The following is an 11,429-nucleotide window of genomic DNA, read 5'->3' on the forward strand; positions in this document are numbered from 1 at the left end:
TCAGTGGTCGGCACAACATCACGGGCTGAAGGGCCTGTTCTGTGCTGTACTGTTGTATGTTCTATATTGAAAAGGAACCTGGATCTATCCCTTGGGCACTGAAACCTGCAAGGCTACAGAGCAGGGGCTGGAAAGAATAGACAGCTAGTTTATTCAGCCAGCACAGGCACGATGGGCTGATTGGCCGCACTTATGCTGAACCTTTTCTGTGATTCTGAAGCTGGGAGAAGGCGAAACTTCCTCTCTCTCTCTCTCTCTCTCTCTCTCTCTAAGGATCATTAACCTTTGGAATTCTTTTCACCAGAGAGCAATGGGAGCGGGTCAGTGAATTTATTTAACGCTGAGTTAGATAGATTTTTGATCAGCAAGTGAGTCAAGGGTTACGGGAGGCAGACAGGAAAGTGGAGTCGAGGTCAGAACCAGAATAACATGACCTTAATGAATAACACAACAAGTTCAAGGGGATGAATAGCCTAACCTGCCACTATTTGTTATGACTTCATGTGTGGATAGGGTGCAATGGATATGACAGAGATATTTCAGATGAGGAGGTGCCGACGTTGGACTGGGGTGGACAAAGTTACGAATCACACAACGCCAGGTTGTAGTCCAACAGGTTTATTTAGAAGTACTAGCTTCATCAGGTAACAGCGCTCCGAAAGCTTGTGCATCCAAATAAACCTGTTGGACTATAACCAGGCGTTGTGTGGAAGATATTTAAGGGGAGATAAGTATAAGGAGCAGAATTACATTAATGGAAACTTTCAATGTTGTTCTCAGATCTTCATCCAATGGACCAACACCCACTGATTTACCCATTTGTGAAATAATCGGATGGTTATAATACTTCCAGTATAATCTCAGAGTGTCACAGAGCAAAACCTGATGCTGACTCTCACTGTATACAGTAGCAACCTAACTTTCCACGTGATCAGGACAGTGCCAACACACCCTGCAAGCAGCCTGCCAAACCTGTCATACTGTACACTTTTAAAATCATTTGAAACAAATTAAACCAAATTGATTCAAATTAAAGGTAACAGCCTTTCAGGGGCACTTCAATAAAATTTGAATGTTCAAATTACATTTACAAAATTTAAATTAAAGTGTAATTTATGTTGACTCAGGAAGCTTGTGTGAAAGACAGTTTCCCTCCCCAGCCCTGTACATGTGAATGGAAAATCATTAATCAGCTTTGTGATCAATACATGGCAGTGCATCAAAAATGAGTTGGGCTATCTCTGATTTATTTCTTCTCTTTATCTCACTCTCTCTTCCACTCTTTTCGTTCTCACACTCTGAACTTTTCCTTCCCGACTTTGTTGGCTCCCTCTCTTCCTCTCTGTTTCTCATTTGAAAGAGTCCTTATCAACTCTGCTTCTCCCCCACTTGCTTGGAAACATTCTATGTTGTGTCTGTGTGCCGGAGGGGTGTGTGTGTGTGTGTGTGTGAGAGGGGGAGAGAAAGAGAGAGAGAGAGAGAGAGAGAGAGTGAGAGAGAATATGTGTAAGTCTGTCTGCAGAATTCTGTCAATATGTCTGTGTGAGTGTGTGTCTGTGTATGTGAATATCTGTACATCTGTGTGTGTGTAAGTGTGTAGTGTCAGTACATCTGTGTGTATGAATGTGTCTCTGTGTGGGTGAATGCATTCACAAGTGAGTATTCAGTAGAACAGCTCAGTAAATGGGTCAGAATAAGTTTTCCAGCACCACACTCTCGACTCTAATCTCCAGCATCTGCAGTCCTCACTTTCACCCAGAACAATAAAAGAGTTGATGGTGCTGAATGGAGAGAGTATATAGGAGGAGGATAAGGAAGGGAGGGTTGAGAATGTGGGGTAGTACGGAAAGTAAGTGGAGGAGGAAAGCGGGAGGTTCAGGGAAATGGCTATGAGGAGGAGGGAGAACAGACCGAGGTTAGGAGTCTGCCCTACAGGCTTTTCACATTTGGTTAAACATAAAGTGACAGCTCTCTCCCCTTACCTCAACCTGATCCATGGAGTAGGAGTTTACAACAACACCAACAGCTTGTATTTATATAGCACCTTTAATAGACAAATGATTCAAGGTGCTTCACAGGAAAGTAATGAAACAAGGTTTGACACAGATCCAAAGTTTTAGGCCACTCACTGTAGATTCAGTCACCAAGTGGTGTTTCAATTTAAAAAGAACGAAACAGAAAAAAGGCATAAAAACTGATAATTACCTGCCACAGTTTGCAGCCTTTTCACAATTTTTATCTGACTTTTGAAAGTCTGTCTCAGTCTGCTTTCTATGCTAAAGTGGAAAAACTTCTCCTCCAAGGTTATTTGAAATTTCACAAGATGGGAGTTGCAAAACAATTTCCCAAAGATCTTGCTCATTCTGCCAATCCCTATTGCAACTGTTCCCTGCTCTATCATCTCCAATGACCACGTGTCAAGACCTGCTGAAAAAATTGCAAACTCAAACTTCCCTTTGGGTTTTATGTTCCCTTTTGTACTCCTTCGACAGATCCTACTATAAAACCTGGCACAGATTTTGTTATTTCCCTAAAACAGAGTCTACCAATTACTTTCTTTTATTTAAGCATAGAATGGGGGTGTCTCTGGTTAGGCCAGCATTCATTGACATTAATACAGAGCTCAGTTGGCTGGATGGCTGGTTTGCAATGAAGAATGATGCCAACAGTATGGGTTCAATTTCTACACCAGCTGAGGTGACTATGAAGGACCCTCCTTCTCAACCTTTCCCCTTACCTGAGTAATGGAGACCCTCAGGTTAAACCACCAGTTCTCTCTCTGTAGAGTGAGTACCCCTTTGGTCCAATCGGATTATGGCTGCTGCTACAGACCCTGTTAAAATCTACAGTCAGTTGTGCTGCATGAGAATAAGGGGTGATTCTAACTAAGGATTTTATGGGACTAATGACAGCTGTACAGCTGTACTGCTCCAGGCTGGTGTCAGAAAACTCTCCATTATAAAACGCTTCCAGAATTCTGGAACTCACTCCCTCAATAAGCTGCCAAAGCCAGGGGTCAATTTAAAATTTCCAAACTGAGATTAGATGTTTTTTTCTTGGGCAAGGGAATTAGGTCCTACAAAACCAAGGCAGGTAAATGGTGTTAAAAAATATGCCAGTCAATTGAATGGCAGAACAGGATCGTAGGGTTGAATGGCCTCCTCCTGTTCCTGTGTCTCAGTGGAATGTATATTCAGGACTTTTGGATAACAAGGAGAGTATTGGATATGGAGATTGTATGGTCAAGATAGTAGATCCACTATGATTGTAATGAATGGCAAGGCAAGCTTGAGGGGCCGAATGGCCTGCAACTGCTCCTGGGCATTATTTTCTGATGTGAGAAGGTGTGTAGTAAAGGACTGACTGCTGTCAGGATCATGACTTCCACCAGAAGGTCAGTGAGTGTTGGTGGTTGGCTGAACTAGCATGACCATTATTATCTGCAATTCCCCTTCACCGCTGTGCTGAAAGCACAGAGCTTCCACCCGAAAGGGAGGCTCTCTCATCTGAGCCGGCTTGGTTGATAAACTCTGCTAGACAGACATGCCTGTGTGTAGTCACAGCAAACAGCAGCATACCAATCAAACATAGATAAATAGATCCTTTCAGAGCAGGTCTCTGTACTCTGTGACAACACGTCATGTCTGGTGGGGATTTTGAAAGCTAATGGTTTCACTGGCAACCGAAGCCCAGGAGAACTTAGCTCCTTGCTGGCTGCATGGGCTTTATTTCTGAACCTATTACATGGCAGCTGACTTTGTGTTTAATAATGAGCAGTAGGCCATCTGGCAGAATACACCAACAACCAGACCCAGAGCAGCTCCAACCCAGTCACATCGTATCACAGACACATCCAAACCCAGAGCAGCTCCAACCCAGTCACACTGTCTCACAGAACATAAAGAGAGCTGCTTGAAATATTAAAGCCAAGGCCCACCTGCCCCCTCAGGTAGATATAAAGGATTCCATGCCATCACTATTTTGGAGTAGAAATGGAGAGTTCTCGTGTTCTGACATACTTATTCCTCAATCAGTATCGCTATTTTACCAGACAGTCTGACCATGCTCATATTGCTTTTTGTAGGAGCTTGCTGTGCACAAATGGGCTTCCATCTTCCTTCCGTTACAATGGTGACTGCACTCCGAAAATCTCTCTTTAAAAATGTCTTGGTGTGCCCTGAAGTTGCGAAAAGAGCTACATAAATGTACATTGTTCCTCTCATTTCTCTTTATGATTGTAAATCTCAATCACACTTCTGACGAGATTCTGACTTGGAGCCAGGGCACCACTCAGAGTCATAGAGTCATACAGCATGGAAACAGAACCTTCAGCCCAACCAGTCCATGCTGACCATAATCCCAAACTAATCTAGTGCCACCTGCCTACGCTTGGCCCATATCCCTCCAAACCTTTCCTATTCATGTACTTATTCAAATGTATTTTAGATGTCATAACTGTACCTACATCCACCACTTGCTTACAACAACGTCCATTGACCTGTCTGTTATCTATAATCCAACAGGACCGAGATATTGTGACAATACACAGCGTTTTACAATTCTTGGTACTGTGTCTGCCAACTCCTCCCATGGCTCTGAGCCTACCCAGGGGAGCGTGGGGAGGTGTTGGAACCTGGAACTGGCCCAATAATTTCATTCATACAAACCCCGAGAGGGGGTGCAGAACAGCACTAAGCCTCAAGTCATCACTGTAACCAGGGAGAGGTCTGGATTGCACCATCTCCTGACATTTGTTTGATTACCTCACACACCCCACTCACCCAAACTCTCACACCCCACATCTCTGTACCTGTGAAATTGAGCTCCTAGAGATACTCAATTGACCAGTGCCCAAAACAATAGACTTAAATGTTCCAAGTTTTCCTTCATTTGCAATAGATATAAGGATGGCTAAGCTATGGGTTGGATTAATGTGCAAATTACCTCCAGAGTACAGCAATCGCAGATTCCTTATCGTCCTCCTAACGGGCTTGGAACTGCCTTTAAAAACAACTCACTTCCTTCCCCAGCCTGATCCAACTTTCTACAAGAAAGTCTATTTGCTTGAGAAAACGCAGATTCATTCCAACCCACCGCCCACCAATCAGCCTGTGCTTAAACTGCAGACACTCAGTAAAATCCCACCCCCCAAAGGCAGCAGCCCATATCCCCCCCGCCCCGGAGAGTCTGCTGTGGTTCACCATTCCCGAGAGTCAGGGGAAAATAAATCAAAAATGTGTTGCAATCTTGCGGAGTAGCCAAAGTTTGCGCAGGCAGCATTAACAGCACTGGGAGACACGGATTGCACTCCGGGATGGGTCTGATTCACTCCCCACACGACAGATCCACCCCCCCAAGCTCTCGAAGAGTTGCAGTTTAACACAGGCTCTGCACTCTGATAGGATGACAGGCCTGTTTGCTCACTCAGCAACAAGGCTCTGCCAGACAGATCATAAAAGGGCCAGTCACTACAGCCCACGTTATTTCAGATCCCCAGCTGAATATGGTCATGTGTGTGTAATAACAGACAAGTCTAATTACCTTGGTGAACGGGGTGTGTTGGTGATTTGAGATATAGTTAGTCCGACTTGGCAAGGTCTAGGAATATTCTCTCCTACCCACTTATGTGTGAAGTGCAAACAGGTAATAAAGGCGGGGAAACCGACGTTTCGGGCAAAAGCCCTTCACCAGGCAGCCCGGTATTCCTGATAAAGGGTTTATGCCCGAAACGTCGATCCTCCTGCTCCTTGGATGCTGCCTGACCTGCTGTGCTTTTCCAGCAACACATTTTCAGCTCTGATCTCCAGCATCTGCAGTCCTCACTTTCTCTTACAGCACAATGGCACAATAATAGTAAAATATGTACCAGCAATTTTCAACTTCCTCTTCTGATTTTAATAGACAAGATGTTCCATGGACTAAAACAGTTTTTTTTAGAAAAGGAAGAGACATTGGTCTAAAATGTCTGATGTGATCATTTGATCATAGACTGAGACAAGTTCAGGAAACTGATGTGGCATAAATAGAACTGATTAAACTGATAGAACTTTTAGCTGAAGACATTGAAACCTGTCAGGCATCAAGACATTCAGATCCCCTGTTTTACATTTGTGTAGTAAGTTGTACATTCAGAATATGAATGGATTGCCTCTAACCATCCAGCTTGGAAAGACGAGGCAGCCTGACTTGGGAATACACAGATGGGCCATATTTGAGTAGCTGCTTTGCAGAGCAACTGGGAGTGAAACAGAAAAATGGATTGGTTAAAGCAAGGACCATCAGATTTTCTCTCTCGCTCTCTCTCTCTACTTCACCTCAGCCTCTCAGATGGCAGTGTTTGGCAATTGGAGAAACAGCACCGCCTTCTTGACCTGCAAACTTCTTCCTGACCTCTCTGCCCCCCACCCCCTCTCCGGCCTATCACCCCCACCTTTACCTCCTTCCACCTATCGCATTTCCAACGCCCCTCCCCCAAGTCCCTCCTCCCTACCTTTTATCTTAGCCTGCTTGGCACACCTTCCTCATTCCTGAAGAAGGGCTTATGCCCGAAACGTCGATTCTCCTTCTCCTTTGATGCTGCCTGACCTGCTGCGCTTTTCCAGCAACACATTTTTCAGCTCTGATCCCCAGTATCTGCAGTCCTCACTTTCTCCTAATTGGAGAAACATCCATTGACTCAAGGATATCAAGGACATTGACAAATTTTAACACTGCTGAAGATGCAAGTCATCAATAAAATAATTATGGTCTCAGGTTAAACCAAACACCTCAAGGACTCTAACAGCCCAAACATTCTCTTCCTGAATGTACTGGGCAGTGTCCCTTTTCAAATTTTGCGCTTGTATTTATGAGTATTTAATATTGCATTTTACTATCTTTTTCAGGATTAATAAGCAACAAAATTCACTTTTCTTTCACTCAACACATTCTTGCAATTCACTTGTTAATTTTGAAGCAACTTGTAGCTGTGTGCCCAAAACAATTAAAAATCTTTGATCTGGCCAATCCAGAGGTGATCCAGTTCATACTCCCCCATCTAGTCAGAGCAGTGATATCTTGGCGACAGACCTATGACTCATTTTACCTGCGAAAGCCTGAGGCATGTTTCAAAGTAGTTTATTACTCTGCTAGGTTTAACAGGCATGGTTTGGAGATGCCAGTATTGGACTGGGGGTGCACAAAATGAAAGTGAGTTCTATGTTCTGGGTTTCTGTAGGTGCATTATGACAAATACATGGGGCATACAAATGGTGAAGAAGGCGTTTGATATGGTTTCCTTTATCGGTCAGAGTATTGAGTACCGGAGTTGGGAGGTCATGTTGCGGCTGTACAGGACATTGATTAGGCCACTTTTAGAATATTGCGTGCAAATCTGGTCTCCTTCCTGTTGGAAGGATGTTGTGAAAGTTGAAACGGTTCAGAAAAGATTTACAAAGATGTTGCCATGGTTGCACAATTTGAGCTATAGGGAGAGGCTGGGGCTGTTTTCCCTGGAGTGCGCACGCTGAGGGATGACCTTATAGAGGTTTATAAAATCATGAGGGGCATGGATAGGATAAATAGACAGGAGAGGGCATAGGGTTTAGGGTGAGAGGGGAAAGATATAAAAGAGACCTATGGGCAACTTTTTCACACAGAGGGTGATGTGTGTATGGAATGAGCTGCCAGAAGAAATAGTGGAGGGTGGTACAATTACAACATCTAAAAGACATCTGGATGGGTATATGAATAGGAAGGGTTTGGAGGGATATGGGCCAAATGCTAGCAAATGGGAGTAGATTAATTTGGGATAACTGGTCGGCATGGATGAGTCGGACCGAAGGGTCTGTCTCCATGCTGTACATTTCTATAACTCTATGACAAATCTCTTAAAATCAAGATTTCTCCACCTGCTTTGTGGGATGTGGGTTTTGCTGGATGGGCTGGCATTTATCTCCTGTCTGTATTTGCCTTTGAGAAGATGACGGTGAGCTGCCAAATTGAATCACTACAGTCTATGTGCTGTAGAAAGACTCACAAAGCCATTAGGGAGGGAATTCCAGGATTTTGACCCAGCAACGCTGAAGTAATGGCGATATATTTCCAAGTCAATTTGGTGAGTGGTTTGGAGGGAATTTTGTAGATTTCAGTGTATCTGCTGCCCTTGACCTTTTAGATGGAAATGTTCGTGGGTTTGGAAGGCACTATCTAAGGATCTTTGGTGAGTTTCCGCAGGGCATCTAGTAGATAGTACACACTGCAGCTACTGAGGGTCGGTGGGGGAGGGGGTGGATATTTGTGAAAGTGATGCTAATTAAACCGGCTGCTTTGTCCTGGATGGTGTTGAGCTTCATGAGTGTTGTTGGAGCTGCACCCTTCCAGGCAAGTGGGGAGTATTCCATCCTGCTCCTGACTTGGACCTTGTGGAGGTGGGGTTCTGTGGAGTCAGGAGGTGAGTTACTTGCTGCAATATTCCTAGCTTCTGACATGCTCTTGGTTTATATGGCGAATGCAGTTCAGTTTCTGGACAATGTAACTCCCAGGATGTTGATAATGAGCAATATACTGATGGTAACAACATTGAATGTCATGAGCATGTGTTAGATTGTCTCTTATTACAGATGATCATAAACTGGCATTTGTGTGGCGTGAAATGTTTCTTGCCACTGTCAGCCCAAGCCTTGATATTGTTCAGATCTTGCTGCGTCTGGAGATGGACTGTTCCAGTATCTGAGGAGTTGTGAATGGTGCTGAACATTGTGCAATCATTAGTGAACATCCCCACTTGGGACCTTATGGTCCTGGGAAGGTCATTGATGAAGCAGCTGAAGATGGTTTGGCCAAGAGCACTACCCTGAGGGACTCCTGCAGAGATGTCCTGGAGCTGAGATGACTGATTTCCAACAACCACAACCATCTTCCTATGTGCCAGGTATGACTCGATCAGCCAGAGAGTCTGTTCCTGATACCCATTGATTCCATTTTGCTGGGGCAAGGCCAAATGCAGCTTTGATGTTAAGGTCTGTCCCTCTCCCCTCCCCTCTGGAATTCAGCTCTTTTGTCCATGTTTGAACCAAGGCTGTATTGAAGTCAGGAGCTGAGTGGCCCTGGTGGAACCCAAACTGGATGTTACTGAGCAGGCTAGTGCTGAGCAGGTGCTGCTTGATAGCACTGTTGATGACCCCTTCCATCACTTTATTTGATGATTGAGAGTAGATTTATTGGACAGTAATTGGCTGGGTTGGATTTGTCCTGTTTTTTGTGTACAGGACAGACCTGGACAATTTTCCACATTGTTGGGTAGCTGCCAATGTTGTAACTGTACTGGAACAGCTTGGCTAGGGGAGCAGGAAGTTCTGGAGTACAAGTCTTCAGTAATATTGCTGGACTGTTGTGAGAGCCCATAGCCTTTGGAGTGTACAATGTCTCCCACCGTATCTTGATATCACATGGCGTGAATGGAATTGGCTGGAGACTGGTGTCTGTGATGTGGGGGATCACTGGAGGAGCCTGAGAGGGATCATCCACTCAGCACGTCTGTCTGAAGATTGCTGTGAAAGCTTCGGCCTTATATTTGCACTGACGTGCTGGGCTCTTCTGTCATTGAGGATGGGATATCTGTGGAGCCTCCTCCTCCAGTGAGTTATTTAATCATCCTCCACCATTCATGACTGGATGTGGCAGGACTGCAGAGCTTTGATCTGATCTGTTGGTTATGGGATTGCTTAGCTCTGCCTGTCACTTGCACTTGGTTTGCAAATAATCCTGTGTGGTGGCTTCACCTGGTTGACACCTCATCTTCAGGTATTCCAGGTGCTGGTACTGGTATGTCCTCCTGCACTCTGCATTGAACCAGGGTTGATCGCCTGGCTTGATGGTAATGGTTGAGTGGGGGAATATGCCGGGCCATGAGGTTACAGATTGTGCTGGAGTACAGTTCTGCTGCTATTGATGGCCCACAGTGTATCATGGATGCCCAGCCTTGAGTTTCTAGATCTGTTTGAAGTCTGTCCCATTTAGTACGGTATAGTGCCACACAACATGGTGGAGGTTATTCTCGGTGTGAAGGTGGGACTTTGTCTCCACAGGGACAATGTGGTGGTCATTCTTACTGATACTTCCAAGGACATATGCATCTGCAGATGGCAGATTGGTGAGGATGAGGTCAGGTATATTTCCCCCACTACCTGCTGCAGACCCAGTCTCACAGCTATCCCATTTAGGACCTGACCAGCTCGATCAGTAACACTGCTGCCGAGCTACTCTTGGTGTGAGGCTTTGAAATCTTCCACTCAAGAGGACATTCTGCATCTCTGTGACCCTCAGTGTTTCCTCCACGTGTTGTTCAATGTGGAAGAGTACTGATGCACCAACAGCGGGAGGACAGTACGTGGCAATCACCTGAAGGTTTTTTTGCCCATGTTTAACACGAAAGCCATGAGACTTCATGGGTTCCTGTGTTAACATTGAGGAGACCCCGGGCAGCTCTCTCCTGCCTGTATCCCACTGTACAGCAACAATCTCAATCCTGCCAGTGGGACACGACATATCCCGGGATGGTGACAGTGGTGTCTGGGATATTGTCTCTAACGTATGATTCCATGAGTATAACTCTGTTAGGCTGTTGCTTGACTGATCTGTGAGAGACCTCTCCCAATGTTAGCACAAGCTCTCATCTATTGGTAAGGAGGACCCTTTAGGTTGATAGGGCTGTGTTTGCTGTTGTCTTTTCAAGTGGTTTGTCTGGCTTTATTTCTTTGTTAAGAGTTTCTAGCAATTATTACCACAGAGTGTTATCAGACAGCCAGTGAAAGTTGGTATAGGTCTGGAATCAGATGTCAGATAAGGATAGCAGTTTTCTTCCTGAAAGGTTATTAGTGAACCAGATGGATGTTTTGGATAATCAACAATGGTTTCACTATCATCATTAGACTCTTAATACCAGATTTTTAAAAAATTGAACTCAAATTCCACCATCTGCCCCATGGCAGGAGTTGAACCTGAGTTCCTAGAGCTTTAATAAACTAATAATAATACCACCAGACCATCATCTCCCCTTAACATTGACAAGAATGATTAATGAGTTCAGTTGGCTCTCACAATGGTGTGGACAGTGGGGAGCAGGGTGGTAGAATGGGACCGTTGTGTGTAACTCTCAGCTTTTTAGTGGAAGTCTTATCTTTGAGATGCCATACCTGACACTCAGGCACAAAAACTCAGCTGAGACAATGTGTTCAGGACTGAGGAAGTGCTGTACGGTTGCTGGGGGTGTGATTCTGGTGTGATGTCCCACCAGCTGTCTCATCCTCAGATGAAAAGGATCATTTCTGAAGAGCAGGCAAGTTCTCTTCTGTGTTCTGGATCAGTATTTACCTCTCCCCCCCCCCCCCCCCCCGGTTGTATCACCAACTCAGATTATGTGGTAGTCAACATATTCTTTTTTGGGGATC

At 44.8% G+C, this 11,429-nt stretch overlaps 1 protein-coding gene across 1 annotated transcript in view; it reads right to left on the reverse strand.

Annotated features, from left to right (window-relative positions):
- The window catches only part of LOC140467492 (monocarboxylate transporter 1-like), a 64,341-nt gene extending 59,283 nt beyond the window's left edge, over window positions 1-5,058 (reverse strand). The window contains exon 1 of the mRNA XM_072563908.1: window positions 4,945-5,058. The gene's annotated coding sequence lies outside the window, so the exon portion shown is untranslated. The remainder of the gene's footprint in view (window positions 1-4,944) is intronic.
- Between the last annotated feature and the right edge of the window lie 6,371 nt (window positions 5,059-11,429).

Source organism: Chiloscyllium punctatum, chromosome 45 (assembly GCF_047496795.1).
Source record: "Chiloscyllium punctatum isolate Juve2018m chromosome 45, sChiPun1.3, whole genome shotgun sequence".
Lineage (NCBI taxonomy): Eukaryota > Metazoa > Chordata > Chondrichthyes > Orectolobiformes > Hemiscylliidae > Chiloscyllium > Chiloscyllium punctatum.